The sequence below is a fragment of the Pseudophryne corroboree genome, chromosome 6, assembly GCF_028390025.1.
Source record: "Pseudophryne corroboree isolate aPseCor3 chromosome 6, aPseCor3.hap2, whole genome shotgun sequence".
NCBI lineage: Eukaryota > Metazoa > Chordata > Amphibia > Anura > Myobatrachidae > Pseudophryne > Pseudophryne corroboree.
The window spans coordinates 503,409,253-503,433,606 of record NC_086449.1 but is presented as its reverse complement, the minus strand read 5'-3'; the positions used below and the strand labels follow the sequence as shown (position 1 = coordinate 503,433,606).

Sequence of the window (24,354 nt, the reverse complement as noted above, 5' to 3'; positions counted from 1 at the left end):
CGCATCAGTAAAAAAATTGCTCCACTGCATGCAAAATCAACATTGCTTACTTCTCTGAATCAGGCACAATATACTGAATTATACAGTGTCAGGCTGGAGCAGGAAGGGCCCACCAGGGGAATGCAGTGGTAGCGGACCAAGATTAAAGGGTGTGGCCAATTTACACAGGGAATGTGGCCAGCTGCCCCAGAGGTTTGGCAAGCCATTAAAGACCATGGGGTCTATTTACTAAGCCTTGGACAAAGATAAAATGCACAGTGATAAATTACTAGCCAATCAGCTCATAATTGCCATGTTACAGGCTATGGTTGAAAAATGACAGAAGCTGACTGTTTGGTACTTTATCTCTCCCCACTTTATCAGTTTCCAAGGCCTAGTAAATAGACCCCCATGTAACTGACCCCAACTGATAAGAATGTATAATTTGATGGAATTTGTGCCCCCCCCCCCCTTCTTCCCCCCACATACAAAAAAACATAAATGTCAAGTATGTGCCAGGACCAGTTATTGCTGTGGAAACACATCCAATTGTTTTGTGCAGTTAATAAAATATATGTGTACACATACAGTAAATGCACACTAGATGGATGAAGATTAATTGGGCCAGATATTAGTCTGACATTATCACCAGATAGCCACAATTGTTCTTATACTGCACAAACAAATACATAAATGCTAAGTTATTGGTTGTTTTTATTTAACAGGCAATTACTAAGATGTTGTATGTGTTATATTTAACTGCACATAAACCCTTTATGATGGGCATCTAACTTTAAAAAAGTGGCTAATGTATATTTGATTCAGTGAATGTACTGTACTGTAGGTCAATAAACATCATGGGCAGATATTGTGACTGTAACAATGAACATAATAGGAATCAATGGCAGTATCTCTGGATTTACACAGGATAAGAAAATGTCTTTGACAGCAAAATATTGATCAAAGGCATTGGGCAAAATGCTCATTAACATTGATTACCTTTGCTATACATATTAATGTTGTCATCAATTGTATACTAATGTATATATGAGCATACATACTGTACTGTATACATTTATTCATATATTTAGTGGGACAATAAGAGATGAAAGAAGTGTGTATAGTAGTAATGTCCCAAGATTGTGTTGCTAAATAATACAAATAAAACCCATATGGGTATTAGTGTGACTTTATAGTCAATATATACTGTACTGTAATATGTAAAGCTAAAAATGGTACATATTGAAACTGGCTTCTTGAATAGTGTGTACATAAAATTCATAAACGTATGAGACATTCAGTTATGCTGTGTTGTATGGAAAAGATGCATATCCTTAATTTAAGTCCGGAATAAATGTAAAATAAATTTAGGGTTCCTGACCCATAGTCTAGTAAGGGACCCTTATTAGATTTTTCATACATTTGTCAATATAAAATAATTTAAAAAGTTCAATACATATTGGATATAACATCTTTTGACTATAATTTACTGTTAACAATGTTGGATTTCTGTAACTTCCATGAAACCTTAAGTACATATAGGGGGCTATTCAAATGTTTAAAAAGTCAGGTATAGAAAAAAAGGGGGTTTTGGGGTATTTGGGGTACTCTTTTTTGGAATACTCTGATGCCTCTTGACTGCACCAAGGATCTATCCCTGAAGATCCAACATAGATATATAGAGTGGAATTGGTAGTGCAAGTTGGCGCTGAGATGTAAATGGTGATGAAAATTATTATAGAAAGTGTGAAGGTGAAATGCATGGACTGAAAAGAATACTTATCCAGCAAATGATGAGTGGCGATGTTTTGTTCTTGGCCAATGTGTTACTTTTTTAAGAAAGGAAAATTACTGTGTTTATTTATTGTTGATATCTTATTAAATTGTTGTATTTTTTAACTTCAACACCCACCGACGTCTCTATGAGCGGAAAAAGATACCTTGATGTGATGGAAACATTTCACTTAATCCGTCAGTACTGGTACGCATCTCCTGCTGCACAAAAAGATACCTTTATAAGAACATGCCATCTACTTTCTATGTGAGTTAGGTGCGCGTTTGAGGGCATCCTTATCACAGAGTACATCTAACCTAGGATTTACCACGTCCCCATGTCACTATAAAGAAACCTAGATAGGTCCATTTACATCGCACCCTGTGTAAGTTGAGGTGCGCACCCAAGATTACCCCAAACCAACAAGCCAGCCTGTTAAATTCATTTAATCTCATTTCCACAAAAAAATGGTTTGAAAAGATGATGGAGACAGGAAAAGGCCTACCCAAATAGAACGTTCAAGCACTACCACTAAAAGGACTGCAGTTTGGGGGTAATTCCAAGTTGATCGCAGCAGGAAATTTTTTAGAAGTTGGGCAAAACCATGTGCACTGCAGGGGGGGGGGCAGATATAACATGTGCAGAAAGAGTTAGATTTGGGTGGGTTATTTTATTTCTGTGCAGGGTAAATACTGGCTGCTTTAATTTTACACTGCAAATTAGATTGCAGGTTGAACACACCACACCCAAATCTAACTCCCTCTGCACATGTTAAATCTGCCTCCCCTGGAGTGCACATGGTTTTGCCCAACTGCTAAAAAATTTCCTGCTGCGATCAACTTGGAATTAGGCCCTTTGTTTGCAGGTCCCAGCACACATAAATTGTTATCCTAAGATAGGTTTACTTATAATGTCAATTTGGGCTAACTGATCATCACCAATTGACCTACCTTATCTCCTGAAATTTCATTGCAAGTCACTTACAAAAATCCAAGGAAATTTTCCATAACCATTGACGTGCCAAGATCAAGAACGAAACATCGCCACTCATCATTTGCTGGATAAGTATTCTTTCCAGTCCATTCATGTCACCTTCACTCTTTCCATAATAATAATTTTCATAACCATTTACATCTCTGCGGCAACTTGCAGTCCCAATTCCATTCTATATATTTACTGTTTGAAAAGTCAGTTGGGTGTCTGTTTTTTTTTCTATCTAATAGACAGGAAAAAATAGATACCCAACTGACTTCAAACAATTCCACCCATAGAGTACAGTATAGGGACTAACATAGGCCCCCATTTATCAAGCCTTGGAGAGTGATAAATAGCACGATGATAAAGTACCAACCAATCAGCTCCTAACTTCCCTGTCACAGACTGCGTTTGAAAAATGACAGCCAGGAGCTGGTTGGCTGGTACTTTATCACTGTGCTATTTATTATTATTATTATTATTATTATTATTATTATCCTTTATTTATATGGTGCCACAAGGGTTCCGCAGCGCCCGATTACAGAGTACATAAATAATCAAACAGGAAAACAGCAACTTACAGTTGATGACAGTATAGGACAAGTACAGGGTAAATATACATAGTTACATCAGCAGATGACACTGGAATAAGTATCAGGTGGCAGAAGACTGCTGGAGTTGATGCAGTTGAAGATTATTAAAGTAAGAGAGGATAAGCACATGAGGGAAGAGGGCCCTGCTCGTGAGAGCTTACATTCTAAAGTGGAGGGGTAGACAGACAGGGGTGACACAGATGGGTTACATGGAGAGTGTAAAACAGAGGATTAGGATGAGATTTGGCTGGGTTTGGTGAAGAAGTGGGTCTTGAGAGCCCGTTTGAAGTTTTGTAGAGAGGTGGAGAGTCTGAGGGGGAGAGGTAGGGAATTCCAGAGAAGTGGTGCAGCACGTGAAAAATCTTGGAGGTAGGAGTGGGAGGAGGTGATCCGTAGGCAGGAAAGTCGTCGTGCATTAGCAGAGCGAAGAGGACGTGTGGGAATGTAAAGGGAGATAAGATCAGAGATGTAGATGAGAGAGGAGTGGGTGAGGGCTTTGTAAGCGAGTGTGAGAAGCTTGAAATGGATTCTGAAAGGGAAGGGGAGCCAGTGAATGTCTAGTAAGAGAGGAGAGGTAGACGTAGTGCGTTTGGTGAGGAAAATGAGCCGGGCAGCAGCATTGAGGATAGATTGGAGTGGAGAGAGGTGTTTGTCAGGAATGCCAGTCAGGAGGAGATTACAGTAGTCCAGTCTGGAGATGACCAGTGAGTGGATAAGAGTCTTAGTAGCATCCTGGGTCAGAAAGGGTCTGATCACTCTCCAAGGCTTGATAAATCTAGGCCACAATCCACTACTGAAAAAGGGCAGCAGAAAAATGGGTTTATGTTCATTTTAGTTACATTACTTTAACTATCCAAATAATTTATTCACATATTCTTGCTGGATAGACATCTTTCACACAAGGTTAGCTTTCAAAGTCAGACATATTTGTTTCACAGAAATTATGTTCCAGTTGAGTTTAAACAGTACATCTAATAACTTACAGACTTTGAGATATACTGTATGTATGTAAGCCCAGCAAAAAGAGCAAATGAAGACATCATACCTAACTAGATGACATAACAACCAGCACCATTTTATAAAATCATGTATTGATGACAAATCTCCATTTAAATTAAGTTAAACATTGTGTTCTACAGCTGGGTAATAATTAAATAAACATTCTAAGCAAAGATATTAGTTCCAGTATGTGTGACAGGTAGTTTATAAATAATATTAGATAGTGTATACATTGTAAAGTTAAGTTAATTAAATGGCAATTTCCTAACCAAGCAATGCCCCAGAGCTCACCATCTGATTGGATGAGCTGTTCAGCATCTTAGAATATAGTGTACAATGAAATCACATCCCATCTGCCAGTGAAAATTGTGCAAGTGCCTTTTAATCTCAATCTGTCCTCTTATGTTTCTGCACAAATGACTGCCAATTATCGTTCTATCCAATTTGTAAGTGGATGCTGGCTATATTCAGGCAGATGCACAAAATATAATTTAATCTGCTACAGATAATGTAAGGATAAGTTTGCCTTAATTTTTTTTTCCAACTTTTAAATGTTGGTAAATAGAAAAATAGACTAAAAGGGTTGATTTTTTTTTTCCACAAACTTTTTTTTAAATACATTTATGATTACATTTCTAGATGTGCATGCTGTTAACAATGAACATAAAATTCACAAAAGCATCTTTTTATATAAATTCTACATGATTTGATCCTGAGAGGCCAATTTAACCATACAAAAATAAAACTATTCTTCCTTTTGCCATACATGCCCATATCATTAATTTTCTGAATCCATCACCCCATCGGCTTCATTTATTTATTGGATTAATACATAAGGGAAAAAGTCACTAAAACAGTTTTAATCTGTCCAATGGCTGCTTCCCCTAACTGTGAAATTATGCCCTTCTGGGTTGATAGTCAATGCACCTTCTTTGTTCTTTTAGTGTCAGTGAATGCCCCTTATCATATACATACAATCCTATGTGTAAAAAGCTCAGCAGCAAATACTTTTTTTCCTTGAATGTGTCTGTAGATATTAATTAGATAATCCCTAAGGTATATTTTTTCCAACCTCAGTTTGTAAAGTCTTTCATTATAATTTAACTCCGTGTTTTCATTTATTAAAAAGGTAAATACTTTTAAGTGCCTACACATATGCCTTTCTTATACACAGATGCTCTATATTAATCATGGATATAAATTATACAATGGAAAATTACATTTACTTCTCACACATCTGTGCCCCATTTTATGCATTCCTCAATTTATTAGCTCTTGCAGCAGCTGTCTGACTCTTGGTGTTCTTGCATGCTACTATGGCTAAATCATTGATCATCTCAGATTTCCCCAATTGTGCTCATTTACTGTATACAGTATGCAGCATAATTATTAACTGGCCCTAGATCCCTTGCCTTACAGTTTTACATTACCGATGCGTGGCTTGTGTTGCGGGAACGATAACGCCCAAATTGACATTTGGATCAAAATTTAGATAGCACCACCAGTGTGTAGATTTGAAAAAACTACAAAATGGTCCTGTCACTTTTTACCGTATCTGCTACAGGTGCTCTTCAGGTTACACCAGGAATCATGGTTTAATATTTACTTACATTGAATTTATATCTCTTTAGATTTACCAAATTAACACTCATTTATATTTACAACTATGAAAATCAGAAATTCCCGTGCGACGAACAGGTAGAACAGCTAGTTATAGATATGTGTCTTGTGTTTCCAACAGATGAAAACCAAAAAACATATGACCTTTTATGAAAAACATTAGGATGGTATTGGTCAAGAGATTAACTAATAACCTTACAATATTAATATGCATATTATGCAAATCAATAAGTAAGTTAATAGTTGCCCCTATATTTCAGTCCTTTTAGGATTGAAATATAGGGGCCACTATTGTGAAAATAAATAAGATAATATAACCATAGGTAAAGACATTCATTTAGATCCGTTTGTGTTTTAAAAAAATGGCGTTAGCGATTACAATATTAATATATGAAATATATACGCAAAAAAAAACCAATATTAATATGTATATTAGGCAAATCAATAAGTAAATTAATACTTGCCCCTATATTTTAATCCTTTTAGGATTGAAATATAGGGGCCACTATTGTGGAAATAAATAATAATATAACCATAGGTAAAAACATTCATTTAGATCTGTTAGTGTTTTTAAAAAATGGCTGTAGCCATTACAATATGAATATATGAAATATATACGCAAAAAAACAAAATGTATGTAAATATCGAATCACAAGTCTAACTGCTTGGCCCCTAGCTAAAACTCCAATGAACAGACCATAGCTGCGTACTTTGCTTTCCTTGTTCCTTGCTTTGAATGACTATATTGCTTTAGACTGCACTTGCATCCGGTAGCACTTAGCAATGATACCACACCTCTGCTGCTTAAACACCTTACAGATTGCCTGCAAATATGTAATGAGCTTGTAGAAGCACAAATTGTCATTTCCAAATCTGTTTCTGCCACAAAAAAATGTCATATCTCACCCAGTAATTCTTCATTATCTTTTGTCATCTTCTAAATATCTTTTTAACGCACATTCCATTTGTTTTTCTGTAGGCCATTTTTATTTCAACAGCATGCTTAGTCTTATGGTGACAGCTCTAGTTCACAAACAGACAATAAAAGATCCAGGCTACATAATCACTCAGTAAGATAGATTTTCCTACTGGCTTTAGCCTTTACTGTGTTCTAAAGTCTTTTTAAACCCTCAGGTACTTCCCTTCGCTTTAATTCTTTTATCTTATTTCATTGTAGAAGCTTTTTTTTTTTTTTCCTCGTAACCCTTTATGGCACATTATCTAATACCAAAAGTAATGTTGTAAATTGATTACAGTTTTTTCTTTGTTAAACTCATTTTTGCAATTAGTGTATTCTACAGCTGCCATGTGTTTTTTCTACAAGTGCAAATAAAAACATCTTACATTTAACATTCCATTTCTGCTGCATGGCTCCTCTCCTAAAAGGAGGTGAAGGGGGGCGTCGCCTGGCAGGCAAACTGGAAAGACGTGCCTGTGTGCAGCTCCAGGTCCCAGCGCAACTAAAGCCTCCTTTAGTCCCTTTATTTTCTCCTCTTAACCCCCTCTAGCCCTTTGAGCATTGCCCCTATCCCCCCTGTACACGGTATGTCGGGTCCCGGAGCCGGGGGGGCCTACTGCCTCCTTGCGGGTTGGGGCCTGCGTGCCCTGCAGAAGCCGGGGGTTGGATTTTTGCTGGGACCTGGACGAGGTGGTGCTGCTGCGAGTGAGGTGTGGGGTGTCGATCTGCCCAGCCCGGATGTCTGACCCTTGCCCTACCTGGATCCACTCTCCCTCTCATCGCCCTGCTGCGGCCTCCAAGTGCGCTGGAAGGGGACTGTCGGCAGCTTGATCCCACCTGCTGTGACAGGACTTGTGGTAGCTGTGGCGGCCGCCGCAGGTCTCCGGCGGCTCGTGCCTGGACCTCCCTCCACGGCAGTTGCCTTGGTAATGGCTCTCCTCTGCTCTGCTGGCCGGACGCCGTCTGCCTCCTGGCCTCGGATGCCTGGGAGTACAATAATCGGAGACTGTGGATATAGGCTTGGCGCCTCTCAGCCTCTCTGGGCGCTGGTGGCCATCTTGTTTCTGGAGCTCCTGCTTCCTTCAGCAGCTAGAGATAGGGGTGGGGTGCCCTGGCTGCTGGCTGGCCCGTGGCTGGGACCCACTACCTGCTGGACCCTGCCTCTTGCCCCCCAGAAGTTTTTATTTGGATATGTGAAGGGAGAGTTTCTGTCTGTGCCTGCATTAGCACTGTACTATACTCTGCAACTGCCTATGTGTACCTCATCATACTGGGGGACCAGTTCACGTTAGGCTGCAGTAGTGGAGCTCAGGGGGGGACCCCTGGGTTCATTGCATTAATATTGGGAGTGCCTTTGCTATATCTGTTCTGTCCTGCTTCACCTATGATACCTGACGCAGGAGCTCCATCTACTGGAGGCTTTATTGTTTGATACCAGCTACCTTGGAGAGCTGACTCTCCTTATAATGTGATCCACGGAGCTCTGCCCTGAGTCTTGGGACCTTCTCTGTCATAATATCCACAGCATTCTACCCCTGCTACCGGGACTTTTCTAACTCTGTAATGCAGTGTTCTTCACAAGCTGTTTTCCACGTACGTTTCATCATGCCCAGAAGTAACAAAAAGCAACATGGAGCAGACTTGAGCCAGAGCCTGAAAAAATTTGCCTACTCGAATACTAAATCTCCGGGGCAGGGAGCTCCGTTGCTTCCTGATGTATCGGATCCGGAGGACTCAGATCATTCCCCATTGACTTGGAAGGATTTGCAAAGGCTTTTCCGTGAAATTCAGGAGATGAGGAAATCTGTGCAGGCGGTGCAGGCGGAGGTGCACACGGCCATCGCCTCTCTTAAAGCTGACGTCACCAACCTTGGAGACAGAGCAGAGCACTTAGAGTCTAAAAAGGATGAGGTGGTCGCTTTCCAACAAGGTATGGGTGACGAAATTCACAGCTTAAAGCAGGAAATGCAGTTACTCCTGGACCGCCAAGAAGATCAGGACAATAGGGCGTGACGGAATAATCTCCGCATCCGAGGTGTCCCTGAAGACGTTGATATGACGTCTCTACATGATTATCTTAAGAAGCTGTTTGTGCACCGGAAGACCAACTCTTGTTGGATAGGGATCATCAGGCTCTCCGCCCTCGTTCTCAAGATTCGGCTCAGCCCAGGGATGTTATCCTGTGATGCCATTACTATACGGCTAAAGAGGACATACTTAGGGAAGCTTGGAAGCTTTCTAAGCTCGAATTCCTGGGACATTCTCTACAAATATTTGAAGATATTGCACCTAGCACCCTGCTTAAATGGAAGGAATTCCGACTATTACTTTGGCTCTTCGGGACAATGGCATCCGCTACAGATGGGGTTTCCCCTTTCGCATTCTGGTATGGCATCATAACTGCTTCCATTCAGCTAGGGACCTAGCTGAAGCTAAAGGACTCTTGCATACCCTGGGCTTTTCCCCGCCTTCAGCCTTGTCTGAGTACCCGCAGCGGATAGGTGAGGCCTCTTCCATAGAGGCGACTGCCACTCACAGACGCTCCTTGAACTGAGACTGGTCGCGAGTGCCCTCTGCATGGAAATCTGCCTCTGTTGGCCCTCCCACCTGATGCCGTGTTTAATTACTGTTTCAATATTGTAATTTGTTATGTCTGCATGTGCATATATTGTGGAGCTGTAATTTTTCTTCCGTCCCACCTACTAACCATGTTGCCCATGTTCCTGGCATATCTGTCTAGCTTCTGAGCTTCCCCTACTGTAGATGTGCATGCTGGGAGGGTATAGGGCCGAGGTTCCCCTTACGGGACATGTATCCATCTGTACTGGCTTAGATACCTTTTGTTTGTCAATGCTATCCTCCGCCTAAGGTATTCTTTGTTTCAGCCTTAGATAGTTGCTATTATGTTACTAGTTACCCTGTATGGTAGTAGGACCTTGGAAGTGTGGTTTAATTTTCTATCCCCTCAACACTGGTCCCTGGACTCAGGACATATACTGGTAAGTGTCCGCTGTCCTTGATGCCCCTGGCCTGGCCAGGCCGCATCCCCATAGTTGGGTCTTATACCTGAGTCCGGTTGTTGTTCCTTGACTGGTACATTAGACCAGATGCGGTTTCTTCTGGTCCCCAATTTTCCCCTCTTCCCTACTTTTCCCGGGTTTTGTCTTTTCTGTTCCTGTGTCTTTCTTGTTCAGATAAATAATGATGTACGCCGATTGCCATGTATTTTTACGATGCTTTTGATTTGGTTTGTTGCAGGGATGCGGTGTCCGGAGGGAGGAGATGAGGCGTTCCCGAAACCTCGTTGTTCATGGCTCTTAGACTCTATTCTCATAATGTTAAAGGTTTGAACAGCCCTAACAAGCGCACCAAGCTTTTTCTCTCCCTTAAACAGGCCAAGGGCGATATAGTTTTCTTACAAGAAACCCACTGTAAGAAATCCCTCCATCCTGACTTAAAGTCTAAGGCCTACCCTCTTACATTCCATGCATGTGATGCTACACACAAGAAAAGGGGGGTCTCCATTTTGTTAACTGCCCACCTTATGTTCGAATTGGTAGACAGCCATGTAGATAAATCAGGTAGATAACTCATTCTCATTGGGAAACTAAACAATATTCTGTGTACCCTTGTTAATGTCTATGCACCGAACCAAAATCAGGCCACCTTTTTTAGGAGATTGAATGCACATTTGACCAGACTCTGTAGGGGGGAAGTCATAGTGGCAGGCGACTTTAACGAGGTGCTTGATGCCTCATTGGATAGATCCTCCCCTCTGTCTCCCCGATCTTCTACTCTTAAACGGACGTCCTCGGCATCTCTTGCTTTGCTAGATCTGTTGAAACTCCAATTGCTATTTGATTCTTATAGACTAACTGACCCTCTGACTAGGGACAATACTTTTTTCTCCCCTGTACATAAGTCCTATTCTAGGATAGACATGATCCTACTCAGCCGGGACCTGTCCTCTAAACTTAAACCTACTAGTATACTCCCTATGATATGGTCCGACAACTGCCCGATCACTGTCGATCTCCATTCTATTGCCCCTCGTCCCCCTCCTGCCTCTTGGCGGTTGAACGATTCCCTATTGCATAGCCAGGAAGTTACTAACCAGATTAAAAACTGCCACACTGACTATTTTCTACCTAACGATCTCCCGGAGATTTCACCTATTCCTTTATGGGAAGCACATAAGGCTGTTTTACGTGGTCATCTGATCAGTCAGGCGTCCAGGTTTAAAAAGACCCAGGAAGCTAGCTTCCTCTCCCTTTCTACTAAACTCCAGAACCTCGAGCACCAGCATAAACTCTCCCCTACCCCTGCCAACCTAGAGTCCTTGCTGGAAGCGAGGTCTGCGATATCGCTTTCTTTGTCAGAACGTACAGCAAAGGCTATGCAGAGGCTGAACCAGACATTCTATGAGAAGGGGGACAAAGCTGATAGAATCCTGGCATCCTGCCTTAGAGCACAGTGATCACGGAATTATATTCTAGGGGTGCACACTGAATCTGGTGAGGTCACATATGCCCCAGATGGTATAAACAGGGTGTTCCGGGACTATTAGGCTAAGCTCTATAATTTAAATCCGCTGACTCAGGCCCTGGTCCCCCAGATGTTTTAATATCTGAATTCTTGCAACGGGCTAATCTCCCTCAGCTATCTGAATCCGACTCTTCGGAGTTGAATAAGGATATAACCGATGAAGAAATTGCTGCTGTTCTGAGGAATCTCAAATCTTCTAAGGCTCCAGGCCCTGATGGCTTCTCGGCCTCATATTATAAAAATTTTTTGTTCAATGCTGTACTACATGGCACCCCATTCCAATGCTGGAGGCCAGGGTTTTAGTTATCCACAAAGAGGGCAGGGATCCTCGTAATTGCACTAACTATCGCCCGATATCCTTATTGAACTTGGATATTAAACTTTATGCAAAAATTCTGGCTACTCGCCTCAATGGTGTGCTCCCGGGTCTGATACATTACGACCAAGTGGGATTCATCCCTGGGCGTCAGGCCAGGGACAACACTAGGAGAGCAATCGACCTTATTCAATTGTTGAACTGCAGACAAACCCCATCTATTATCCTTTCTCTCGACGCCGAAAAGGCGTTCGACCGTATCTCATGGCCTTTCTTATTTCAAACTCTTCGGGCATTTGGGATATCGACGGAATTCTTGACCGGAGTCTCTGCCCTCTACTCTTCCCCTATAGCTAAGGTCCTTACAAACGGAATATTATCCCCTCCCTTCCTGTTATCCAATGGCATGAGGCAGGGGTGTCCTCTCTCCCCCCTGCTGTTGCCTTGGTCATTGAACCCTTGGCCACTATGATACGAAACTCTGATAGAATTCGGGGAGTGAGGGTGGGCTTGCAGGAGTCCAAGATCTCGCTCTTTGCAGACAATGTACTGCTGTCTCTTACTCAGCCGCAGTCTTCTCTCCCTGACTTGTATCAGATTATCGAGGATTATGGCTCCCTGTTGGGCTATAAAATCAATTTCATTAAATCTGAAGCTATGTTATTACATGTACCTGGAGATCTTAAACGCTCCTTGCAGTCCTCCTATGACCTTCACTGGCAGGCCAATAAGATGAAATACCTCGGTGTTTATATTACCTCTCACTATGGCTCTCTGTACTCGGAAACCTTCCCGCGGCTATTGACTAAGATCAAAGCTGATCTGGCAAGGTGGAGGTCACATATCATATCCTGGCTGGGTAGGATTATAGCCCTCAAAATGACAGTCATGCCACAACTTCTCTACCTTTTTCAAACTTTACCTGTGAGGGTTCCGGAGAGGGCTCTTAGGGATGCCCAGGCCTCATTTGTGAAGTTTGTCTGGAACGATAAACCCCCATGGATAGCCTTTACTGTGCTCCGACTCCCTCACTCGGAGGGAGGTCGGGGATTCCCTGATGTTAAATTTTACTACCTAGCTAGCCATCTGAGTCAACTGGTGGCTTCCTTTGTGCCCGGGGGCTTTATTGCCTGGGTGGATATTGCAGCCCTTTCCTTGGCTTCGCTGTGGGGCCTGGGCAGACCATATCAGCTCACTCTAACGAACTCCTCTCCTCTTAAATTCTAGCTCTCTATTTGGCATAAGTCTCTCACGAGATATAATCTGTCCTCCTCCTTCTCCCCCTCACACCCCTCTGGGACAACCCCGCCTTTCCTGCTGGGGTTTCACCATATCGGTTCATACCCTGGTTTAGTGCTGGAATTCATGTGGTCCATGATATTTCTGTACAAGGCCATTGGATGTCGATAGACGATATCAAATGTAAGTTCTCTTTGCTATCCCCTTCTTTTTTGAATACTTTCAACTCCGCCACTTCCTTCTCTCCCTACCTCAGGCTGACGCTCTGCGGGATCTTACCTGTTTTGAATCTCTTTGCACCACAAAACCTATATGTAGAGGTCTAATCTCGCTGATCTATTCTATGTTAGTTGGAGTTTCCTCTGGGCCGCAGACTCGCCATGAGCGGGAATGGGAGAGGGACCTGGGTCCCCCGCCAGGCGATACCTGTTGGGAGGAGGTACGGCAAGGTGTAGCTAAAAGTTCTATTTCTACCCGACTCAAGGAGACATCCTATAAACTATATTGTTGGTGGTATTACACCCTGGACAAACTGTCTAGGATGTTCCCTTCTGCCACCCCGGTTTGTTGGCGACGATGCGGTCAACGAGGAACTGTTCTCCATATTTGGTGGACCTGTCCACGTACTGTTCACTTCTGGAACAGGGTACTCAATATACTGACCGCCCTATCTGGTTTAGCGCTTGAACTGGACCCGTGGGTGTTTTTATTGGCCCGCCCACATCCGGATCTTGACCCTCTTTTGAATAAATTGTGTCCCTATATATTAGTGGCTGCTAAATCCTTAATAGCTAAAAATTGGAAGACCTCTGCTGCTCCTACTATCCCTGCCCTGAATAATTATATTTGGTTCGTTGCTAATATGGAAAAGATCACTTGCTATCTACATGACTGTCCCCACAAAGTTGAACTTGTTTGGGGCCCTGGCTGCGTATGATGTTCAAACTGTTCTTCTGTCCCTGTCTTCTGGATTCCTAGTCATGCTGTACCTGGGACCTCCCTCCGGGCGCCGTCTTGCCCCTCTTGTTTTTTTTTTGTTTTTTTTGTTTTTATGTTTTTTATTGAGCAATGCCTGGTGTATATGTCTGTATTTACATTGTTATGTTTATGCACTCTTCTTAGATACAATTGGCGTACTTCCCTCCGCATGGCATAGATCGGCTCTGTTCTTTTTTTGCTGCATCTGACCCTCTCCTTTTTCTTCCCGTTCCCCCTTCTTCCTTTCTCTCTAACCACTCTCTGTTTCTTTTTCCCTCGCATATGGTCCCCTTTTGGGGGTCATCTCTGTTTGTTTCTTAACAGTTAACCCGATTCTTTGTGGGGGAAAAAAACTCCATGGAGACTGATTTTCACCTTTTATTGTACAAATATATCTGTTATATAAGCCTTTTTGTCTCTCCTGGTATAAATAAAGAGTAAAAAAAAAAAAAAAAAGGAGGTGAAGGATGCTTTGCTAACTGTCAGGTTGCATGGATGTACCGGTTTAAACATATGGCGTACCTGTGCTTGAATTTTTGCAGACTAGTTACAATTACTCTAAGTGTACTCTGCTTATAGATACAGATACTTAGAGTTATATTTACGAAAGTGCAGATTTTTTTCAAGATGTTGCCCATGGCAACCACTCAGATTCTAGCTACTATCACTATGCAGAAGGTGATAGATAAATCTTTAGTAGAATCTGATTGGTTGCTATGAGCAACATCTCCACTTCTGAAAAACCCCACTTTAGTAAATGTACCCCTCAATTGTACTTACAGAAGCATAGAAATAGTTGAACTGCCTATTTCTCTTTTATCAGTGTGACATTATGTAATATTAAATAACATTCTTTACTAAATGAAAACAGATTCACAAGATATCCATAAATCTGCTCATCGTTACACTCCTCAACTATTTAGCATCGTTGCAGCAGCCATTATGATACACACAATGCAGATATTCATCCTAAGGTGGCCCTATGGAACAGCTTTGACATTTAAAATGATAATTATTTGGCCACCTGGCTCCTGGTTGAATTAATAATCCTTTCATCTTTCATGTTAAACTATTCCATCTTCTTTAATACTCATGGCAGCCATGGGTATAGTAAATGGCATTCTAGTAGCAGTTGTGAGAAATGAATTTGTAACCAAAAAAACAATACTCTACTTTCTTCTGGCATCTATTCAGCTTCAATGGAAGTTTCTAGGACTGATACTCTAGAGATGCCATTTTGTAGCTTTTGAAATATAAATTGAAAGCTTTTGAAATGCAGACTAATCTGATACATACATTACATTAATCAATGTTAAAATGTAAAACTGAACCCTAAGAAGCAGTTAGTTTAGGAGATAGATATGTACACACCAAAGGGAATCATTCTGTGAAAACTATAGATGTTCTTTTGGGTAATTAATATACTGAGATACTGTGGTACAAATTCTGTAAAGCTATCTTTAGTTAGGAACTACTTATATATATATATATATATATATATATAAAATCATAGTTAAAAGGCACCAGTATGCAGACGAATCTTACTACTGGTGCCTTTTAACTATGATTGCATTTTTCCATGGAATAACAATGGTGGTAACATTGTTTAATTAGAGGTGCCGGAATTCGCATCATTGGAAATCACGGACTGTATTCATATAAGAACACAGAGCATTGATTGCACGACCATTCTATCCACACATATATATATATATATATATATATATATACATACAGTATATCATTTATGATCCTGTGCAGATCTCACCACTGATCCCCTTGCATGCTCCAGCAGAGGAGTGCCAGAGACTCTCCTGACCCCTGCTGAGGAAGAGGAGAAGTGACTGCTGTGCACAGGATGTCAGCAGTCTGCTGGAGAGACTGAACACTAGGCCTGCCATCCAGAAATTGTGGGGCCCTGGACTGACAATATAGGCATAGGCAAGCCCTCCCCCTCTCCAGCACCTCCCCCCATCTTTACACAGCGTAGCAGCATACACAGACAAAACTGCCTGTATCTCTTTACAGCCCTGCACAAACTGTACAGTCAGTAACATTATTTGCAAACAGAGCCTGAGCCAAAGACTATTGCTCCCAATCCCGGCCAGCCCTGACACCCTTCTGTCTCCCTCAGCAATCATAAACTTACCAACCTTTTTCTGTCAGCGTCTGGTGGCTTCTCTCCCATGCATCTCCTCAGGATGGTGTCCGTCTTCTCAAACACACTGTACCTCAGGCCAGCTGCTGTCTTCTTTCAATTGCTGCTCCTCAGGCCGGTGGCTCCTCTCTTCACTGGTGTGGCATGACATTATTATTATTATTATTATTATTATTATTATATGTCCCTACAGTACCCACTTTATGGTGGTCCTGTTGAACACTACATCCCCTTGTAAAATTGAAGAATAAAACGTAAAATCACCATAAAAGGCAGTAGCTAACATAAACTCTTATTTAACTCATAGCTTTTTAATGAGTTTGAAAGAATATTATTAAATAATATTCACTGAGTGATTAGTTGTGAAACATCACAAAACAGTGGCTTTCAGAAATATATTTTTAGATGCTTGTGACTTGGACAAGAGCACACTGCATATATTCTACCTCTACTAATTGTGTGTATAAATAATGGGGTCCATACATCCGGCAAGTATTGGGCCCATTTCCTGTTTTGCCTATGACTAGGTTAGGTAATCGGGGAAATCCAATATGTTGGAAATACATGATTCACAGATTCCAATCAACTGATCGGGATAGGCGAGTTGGGAATTTTTATCATGCTATTTTTTTGATGTTCCCCCAGCAGATCACTGATCATCGATGTCTGCCGATCTGCAGATTATATCAGTTGGGAGTGAGCAAGACATTGCAGCTCAGATGTATAACCCACATAACACTGCAGTGCTAATAAAATATATTCTATTTACTTGTCATTTTCTGACTGGTTGTTGTGAACCAAGGTACTATAGGAGCTTTGCTGTTATATCACTTCATATTTCTTAGTCACCCTTTGGACTTCTCTTAGTAGAGATTCCACAGTTAAAGATGATAACACAAATCGCCATAAGTTTAGTCATTTGTTTGGTCAGTCCACAAAGTTACAGTAGGTAAATGTTTAACAAAGCCTATGGCAGCTAGTAAAATACTTTTCTAAATATCAAGATTGTATGATTTGCCCTGGATTTAGGGTTTAATTACATTAGTGGTTTTTTTTGGTGATTTACTTTTAAAAACCCCTAATATATATTTTAAAAAAAAATGGAAAAAAAGAAAACTCTGTAATTATTTCATTTTTTTGCACTCTGCCTCTCAATCCACACAAGTTTCTTTTAAACGCAATAATAACTGAAAAGCATTTATTTTCTGTCAGTAGGAAGGATAGTAAAACAATAGTCAAGCTAAATTCCAAAAATATAAAATGGGTTAATCCAAGCAGTAAAACAAATATATACAGTATATTCAACATAATTAAACATTTAATTCCAGTAGTCACATTCAAGGCTATGTTTTTCTTAACATATCAATAAAGCTTGAGTTCTTGAGCGCAATGTTCTTTTTTTCTGGTTCTGCTTTGTAAGGAAAATAACAGATGTGTCTCTGGATTGCAATTTCCAAAAGGATTACAACATTTCAAATAAACATGTTACTGTTGAATTACCAAGACGTTTGTACAGAATATAATTATATGTTGCTTCAGGTCTTATACATTTTCATCCCCATTTCCCATTATGCTATAGAACACACGGAATGTTGAAGGAAGATTGTTAAATTTTTTTATTCTGAGATTACATATAAATATGTAGATCATGGAAACAGCTTTATAAAAAGGACTTGTTCTACAAAAAGAAATGATCATGACATCTATGTTAGAGTATACAATCTTGGATATGGGAAGACAGACATATATTATCTGTATTATGCATTGCTAATAACAAATAGGTGTAACCAGTGCAATTTGTGTCCAGAAGATGGAGATGGAGATATTTTTTCTTTGTAACCTGTTTCTTAAATACTGAGGGTATTGTGATTCTGCATTTGGAAAAAGAAAAGATAAGCCTCAATTTTCTGTTCTCATGTTCACTATGAAGCTGATTTTGAGGTGGCAACAAATCAAAAAGAAGCAAATACATTTTTCACCTGGAATAGACCATGCTGCAGTGCAAGGGGCATATAGTTTTTGCATGCAGAATAAATACTGACTGCTTTTACATGTAGACAACAAATATTGGGCAGCTTTATTTTTACCTTGCAATTTAGATTTGAGTTTTAATACACCACTCTCAATCTAAATCTATGCATAGTTTTAACTGGCCCCACCTGCAGTGCAGCATAGTTTTATCAAGGTGCAAAGTTACTTCTATAACTTCTCTTTGCTTTCCAACTCAGAATAATCAACTGTATGCCATGGGTTCCCAACCTTGGTCCTCAAGGCACACTGACAGTCCAGATTTTGAGGATATTCATGCTAGAACACAGATGGTTCAATCAAAATAATGCCACTTTCAGATCGCACCTGGGATTTGGAAACGGGTCCTTTCCGGGTGCAACCAGGCATTGGACGCTTTCACACTGGCTTCCTGATCCAGCAATGTGCCGGGTTGGCTTGCCATTGCAGCTGGGGTCGGAGCTGATGCTGATGACTTTGGGGGTAGGTGCGGAGGTGGCTCTGGGAGATGAGATTATCTCCATGCCGCCTCTGCCTCTACTATCTACTATCACCTCTCCTCTACTACTACTATCGCATTAACCAAGCAACCTGTTCACACTGCACCTGACCCAGTAATAACCCTTCTTTATTCCCAGGTTGAAATACCAGGTCAGGTGACCCAGTAATTTAGGACCGACTCCTTTCATACAGCACAGCAATATACCGGGTCGATACCGGGTTATTTGTGCGGTGTGAAATGGGTATTACAGGTATTAATTAAGTTGCATGTGCTAAAGTATGGCTATGCCTTGAGGACCGAGGTTGGGAAGCATTGATCTATGTATTTCTGCTAAGTCCTTGAGCATGCTGAGTCAATGCTCTACAGCTGCCTCTAATTATCCATGACTTTTACCTTTTCAAAATGTCCATTTGCATCAGAGGTTTGTGATGCAGTTTGGTGCTTGTGCTGCAATTTACAAGCCTGCTCCTAAATGTCCTGACTGATTTTCCAGAAACATGACTGTTAGCTTGATCATGCACTTGAGGACACCTGACCATAGCTTGTGTTTGGACTTTGCTCTGTTTTTGATCCCTTGCTTCTTGCTCCTATAGTGGACAAGACACATTGCCATTAGCTAGTAATCATTTTATGACCCACTGACACATATATGCAAGCTTGCTACTCCTCTCTTGCACCTTAAACCAGTTTTGCACCAGTCCTGTTTCCAGGGCCAGATTAGGAGAAACACACCCACATGGCTCTGGCCACACTCACATACCATTGGTCACAGCCCCTCCCCTTCTCAGTATAGGCCTTTGAATATTTTCAGCCCCTGGCCCATTGGCCCTTAATCATGCTCTGCCTGTTTCCGATCTTTCCAATTCTGTTACCAGTGCATCCTCAGTCCCATCATTTCCGAATATCAAGTTACCTGTTCAAGCAATATCTGATATATTTGGGCTCTGTCAGTCCTGTTTCCTATGATTGTAGTCTGCTTTCCTACTGATTCTGCCACAGAGGTCCATCCTCTGAACTTAATATACAGCACAGTGACCGTGCAGTATTACCTGTTACAAACCCATCCTAGCTTCAGCCTTTGTCCTCCAGTTTTGTGAAAAGAAGTCAATTCCATAGCAGAATTCACATACAGTCTATCATAAACAATAAATAAAACTAAACGTGTTCTTAAAATAGTAATCTATTCTGACTTGCCTGAAGAACTTTATATTTCACTTTAGTTAGGGTTTGTGTCTTTTCATCTTCCCTCCCTTCCATTGGCAGGTGCACAGCACAGAGCATATACCTGCATGGAGAGCCCTTGCTCTCAGTTGGGAAACCTGGTACAGCACACCTCAGACATATTGAAGCAGATTAAAGGATAGGGACTGTGAAGGTTGTCCATGCTCTATTTTTCACCACCACTATCATTGGCATTGATAACCCCACTGTGTGCTCTCTAATCATACAGATCAGTCTCTATATGGAAACCAGTTTGGGTTTTTTTGCGTTTTTTGTTACAAATAGCAGTCAGAATAAAATAGTAGTTTGCATATGGGGAATAATGTAAGAAATAAGAGTTTAGTTTATGACTATTATTTGCACCAGTGCTTGTTCCATGTTTCTGTGATGCTGTGCCTACTGGCCGTAGGTATAAAAACGGCATTCATAACCGTTTGGCTGTCAGTAAGACCTTTGCCCTGGCATCATTTTCTCTTCTGTCTTCTGCTATAAGCATTTTATGTCTCCTTGTCAACCTAGCGATGTGAATAATTGGCCCGTAGAAGTTGATTTTGTGTCCACAATATAAGCATTGTCCAGAATGTCAATAGCAACACATCTACATATCTATTGTGTTTCTTGCAATATATCAATTATTAAGCTGAGATACTAATAAATTGATTACATAATTTAATAACCCATGGCCAAACTTTATCTTTATCTCTTGGTATAATGAAAAACCCTGAGGTAGGATAACAAGCCATAAAACATCTGAGTTTTTAGACAAATGCAGTTATCTGCCTTACGGACACTGTACATCAGACACAGCCATGATGACATTTACTAGCTACATAATTGCACACCAGAGTAAGCCTAAAATGTAATAAAATGACAGAGCAGTGAGCTTTCAGTATCACCTTTCTGTAGGTGATCTATAAAGGTGGAAAGCACACTTACTGGCAAAGTGTACAATTCCTACTCTGGAAGTAGCTTTCTGCACTCCTGTCGTCCAGACTAATAATTTAGGATAGTTTAGTGTCAACCAAGGAAAGTTTGATTTTACACAGCAAAATGAATTAGATGTCCAAGTTGTGGTTTATGGTTTTAGATTTAAGGGGTAGTTCAAACCTGATCGTAGCAGCAAATTTGTTAGCAGTTGGACAAAACCAAGTGCACTGCAGGGGGGGGGGGGAGAGATATAACATGTGCAGAGAGATAGATTTGGGTGGGGTGTGTACAAACTGAAATCTAAATTGCTGTGTAAAAATAAAGCAGCCAGTATTTACCCTGCACAGAAATAAAATAACCCACCCAAATCTAACTCTTTCTGCACATGTTATATCTGCCTCCCCTGCAGTGCACATGGTTTTGCCCAATTGCTATCAAAAATCCTGCTGCGATCAACTTGGAATTACCCCCATGGTTTTGCCCAACTGCTAACAAATTTGCTGCTACGACCAGGTCTGAATTAACCCCTTAGTGCAGAAACTTTTTTTAGGAATAAAGCAGACAATAAAAATGTCTTGCAGATTTGTAATAGAAATATAAATTCAGTTTTACCATAATCTAAATATTAAAGCTATACCCTGTATAGTTACAGCAGGTGCACAATGCTCCTTAGAGCTGCCTCCAGTTGGCAGCTGCCAGCTATGACCAAGACAGTTCTGGCAGTCTGAATGCTGATTCTTCCCCGTTATAGACCACTTCACATTCTGAGTGCTAATGCTGTTAACTGACTGAGATTGTCAATCAGCAATATGATGCCTTCTCACTGCCCAGTGCTGTCTGCATTTATTGCTGCCAACCATTCACAACATGAAAAGAGGAGGCAGCCGTTATGAGGACTGAGCACCAGCTGTTACAAAGGCAGAGTTACAAATAGGTAAGTCATTTTTACTCTAGAATTATACAGCTGCAGGGCTGTGAATCATTACAAAAAATATAAACAAATAAATCACATTCCTATTCAAAGAGAAAGATATTCTGCTCACATTGTTTTAATTAATACCTCATTGAGAATAAGATGATTTTAAAATAATTAGTATTGCATGAAATGTTTCTGCCATATACTGTAGCATGGTTAAATGAATATAAATAAGTATTATAAATATGTCCAGGAAAACTTTTTTTAGTCACTGCCTTTTTTGCCATAACCACAACAGCTCCAAATTAGATACAGTACATATTTGTATTCTTGAACCACTTCTCTTGGTAGGGCATCCAGACTGCCACCTAAAGCCGATTTGTTTTCCAAATGCCATAGATGCCAGTAGTCTTCATGCATCCGTCTCTGAGGAGAGTTCTTGCATCTTACTGTATGTATATTTGCAGATACATGCCAATATCACGGCAGCACTGTCTACAACAGATACAGTACATCAATTGATCTGCAGATATATCTATCAGTGTGTACCCACCTTATGTGAACAATTTTTCCTAGTCAAATATTTACTTATTTCAAATATTTGTTAACCAACAACTGTTTTAGGATTTAGAAATGTAAGTGTTCATTATTTTAAACACACAGTTTTGACACTGACATTTAGTTTTCTCCCACGAATGCAATGACCTGCAATACACTCAGTGTTCCAAATGTCAGCAAGAGACCAGAATATCAACAACCTTATTTAGGAGGAACATATTGTTTGTTAGCATCCATTCTGTAATTTAGTATTAGGCTTTTGTATTTAGTGTACAGTACTTTGCATGTTAGGAATTTAGTAACATGCTAATTTTCATGTAATTTTGCCTGAAGTAGTAGATTAGTAGTAGAAGTATCAATTTGTTTAATTATTGGGCTATTGTGCAAATTAATTTAAAAAAAGAGCACTATGGGCTGGATTTAGAGTTGTACACAAGTCAGTCGCATCCAGAGCCGGCCATAGGCATAGGCAAACTAGGCAATTGCCTAGGGCATTTTACATGCCTAGGGGCATCAGTAGCTTCTGCTGATTAAAATGATATGTGGCATGCCTATATTCTGTGTGTAACATTTCATATGCAGATACAGCCACAATCTCACACAGTATATAGGCATGCTGCATATCATTTTAATCAGCATAAACTGTTTGTGCATCCTAGCCACATAGCAATGCAAATAAGATGCATTTTCATTAAAAAAAAAAGGTGCCCGACGTTAGCATTGAGGCAAGATTTATGAGAACATACTGTATCTGTATACAAGCAGAGGTCACAGTGTTAGTGGCAGTGTGAGTGCTGTGTGCATGTGAGTGGGTTGGTTGTGCAGTGGTGTTCGGAATATGTGTAAGGAGCATTATGTGTGTCATGTAAAAATGCATTAATAATGTGCAACATATGTGTAAGGGGCACTATGTGTGTCATTATGTGTATAAGGGCATTAATAATGTGCGGCATATGTGTAACAGGGTACTACTATATGTGTGTCATTATGTGTATAGGGGCAGTAATAATGTGCAGCAAATGTGTAGGGGCACTATGTGTGTCATTATGTGTATAAAGGCATTATTAATGTGTGGCATATGTGTAAGGGACATTATGTGTATAAGGGCATTAATAAAGGTTGTCATAATGTGTAAGGCGCATTATTTTTATAAGGACATTAATAATGTGTCTCATATGTGTAAGGGGCATTACTGTGTGGAATTATGTGTATACTGCATTACTAATGTGTGGCATTATGTGTATAAGGTGCTCTACTATGTGGCGTTGCGTATAGAAAGGGCACTACTGTGTCGTCTAATGTGAATAAAGAGCAATAGGGTGTGGTGTAATGTGAATAAGGAGCAATTCAGTGTGATGTAATGTGAATAAGGGGCTCTACTGTGAGGAGTAACGTTTATAAGGTAAAGTGATACTACTGTGGGATGTAATATGAATTATGGACACTATCGCATGATCAAATGTAAATAAAGTGGCAGTACTGTGTGGCGTAATTGGAATTGGGGTTACTACTGTGTGGTCATGCCCCTTGCCAGCAAAAACACACCCCTTTTTGGGCTGTGCGCCAAATGCGCGAACTGTTCCTATTTAAAATATAAGGAGTACAAACACCAAAATGAGGACTGCTATGGGTAAGGGGTGATGGTGCTGGGAAAGAGGTGCAAGGTCAGAGGCGGAACCAGCGGTGGTGCTAGGGGGCACCAGCCAGAATCTTGCCTAGGGCATCATATTGGTTAGGGACGGCTCTGGTCGCATCCCATGTTTGGAAATAAATGTGAATCTCAACTTGTATTGTGAGTGGACCACATCTATATGTCTGCAGCCCCCATATACTGTACCTCCACTTGCAAAGTAGCCATCATAAGGGTGCATCATGGGGGTCATTCCGAGTTGTTCGCTCGTTGACGATTTTCGCAACGGAGCGATTAAGGCAAAAATGTGCATGCGCATGGTACGCAGTGCGCATGCGGTTAGTATTTTAGCACAAAACTTAGTAGATTTACTCACGTCCGAACGAAGATTTTTCATCGTTGAAGTGATCGGAGTGTGATTGACAGGAAGTGGGTGTTTCTGGGCGGAAATTGGCCGTT

The 24,354-nt window shown here is 40.8% G+C and overlaps 1 protein-coding gene across 7 annotated transcripts in view; it reads left to right on the top strand.

Annotated features, from left to right (window-relative positions):
* The window catches only part of SYT1 (synaptotagmin 1), a 1,004,279-nt gene that overhangs the window by 755,198 nt on the left and 224,727 nt on the right, over window positions 1-24,354 (top strand). The gene's annotated exons all lie outside the window — the stretch shown is intronic.